Here is a 2,119-nt window from a genome sequence, read left to right on the forward strand (position 1 = left end):
AATGAATCATATAATTATAGTAATTCACATATATATGCTTAGAGTCAATCAAATCAAATTTAACATGCTATTTTGATCATTTTGTGCTATTATTAATTTTGAAATTTTTTTTTTAAAAGTGGAGAGAAAAGAATGTTTACATCCAAGTATCCAACTAACTGAGAACTATTTAGGAAAGAGTTAAGTTTTTATTTATTTATTTTGAATGCAACTCTGTTATAAAATTGAAATCTAATACTCCCTCCGTTTCATAATATAGAATGTTTCATAATATAGAATGTTTTAGAGGTTTTTCTTTGTTTTATAATATAAAATGCTTTCAATTTTTAAGTAACTTTTAGATTATTTTTATATTTTTTTATTATTTATTTTATGCAGTTTTGTTTATGATTGGTTGAATTTTTTTAAAGTGGTTATTTCTTAATCTGTGTGCTTTCACTCAAAACATCTTATATTTTGAAACGGATGGAGTATATTAGTGATTAGTGTTTGTCTTTTGAAAGTGAGCCAGAGGGATAACCTAAAACTTCAAACCTAATCGAGATTGATAGGTAAATTNTAATAAAATTGAAAAGTAGTCTTACGTTTTACTTCACAAAAACTAAAAGAGATTTACGCTATATTTTCTAAAAATGGTAGAAATATCATTTTGCCCAATTACTCCGATTGGTAACTCTTTGGTCAAAAACAGAGTGATATTGTTACTTTGACGCTAATATTGAAGAATGTCTTTGGTGTTCGTGGCTGTGATGTGAACACTATTTGATCCATGAAGGTGGGAATCTTAACTAGGCGTTAATTGGTAAAATGTGGTTTAATCTGTAATGACTATTGCATGATATATAGAATTTCTTGTAAGTTTTGTTAAAGAAAGGTGTGTGGTTACTTTATTCGAAGGTAGGTGTGATTGGTTTAGGTGGTTTCTGAGTAATGTAGTTTTATAATGTGGTGATTATGCCATGTTTCTTTAAGGCATGAAGGTGGCAATCTTAACTAGGCTTATGAAAAGTAATTTAATTTTATGATTAATGGACAGTAGATCGGAATGGATTGTAGTTAATAAAATACATTTGGTTAAGATGGACGGTTATTATAGGATTGAACTATCCAATCGTAGTGGCTCAAGATGAATGGTTGATACTTGGTACAAGACTTGGCTATCAAGGTTAGACATAAGAGCGTGAGTCAAAATGTCATGATATACGATTGTTATAATAAGGTCATATCATACTATCAGTCCTGCATACTATCATAATATCTAAAATCATGATTGAAAATTATTATAGAACCAAGCTGTCAATACTTTTAGATCAATATAAATTATTGTTACTTGTATGGACTATTGACCAGTAAGAAATGTGTGTATGTTGTAGAGATTATTGTAGTTTTTACTTAAGAGTGCATATAAAATTTATTGAGCATGAGACTAAGTGATATGAATGAATCATATGATTCTATTAATTGCATGATCCGATCGATGGTTGCTGAATTAGCATGTGGATGGGGAATGCCATCTTTACGAGGTAATTCATTATTTTTACTTTTTTTTTGTATGCAATTGAGTACTAGTGTTTAGTGTACTGCGCACAAAACTATCATGTGAACAAGTTTTTTGAACTTAGGGGATTTTGGTTTTGTAAGATTGGATAGGGGCTTTGAACATTTTTGAATATATGTAATGAATTTTCTTTTTATTTCATTTTATGTTGCAGTTAAAACTTTAAGAAACTGTTCAAAGGAAAAATCGGCTTGCCGAATTAGACAGACCATATGTAATAAGAGGCGAAACTGTTTGTGTGTCGGAGTGTTTTAGTTCGCCCACAACCACCGAACTCTGGTTCAATAGTCTTTGGCAATAATACAGAAACATTTCGAGACAAATTCTCCCCAACAAGGACAACACTAGATTTTCTGGTCTTCTCACAGTAAAGCTATGTAGGTTCCATCACAACTACACTGGTTTTCCTACAAAAATACTTTCTAGGATTTTTGGTTAACCATACAGTGACTTTCTAGGATGTTCGTGTAACTTAAATTTGTTTTCGTTAATGAAACCTCACAACCATAAAATCATCTTATCATTGGTACTAATCGCATATGAAAGATACAAACAAACAAG

Source organism: Camelina sativa, chromosome 11, assembly GCF_000633955.1.
Source record: "Camelina sativa cultivar DH55 chromosome 11, Cs, whole genome shotgun sequence".
NCBI lineage: Eukaryota > Viridiplantae > Streptophyta > Magnoliopsida > Brassicales > Brassicaceae > Camelina > Camelina sativa.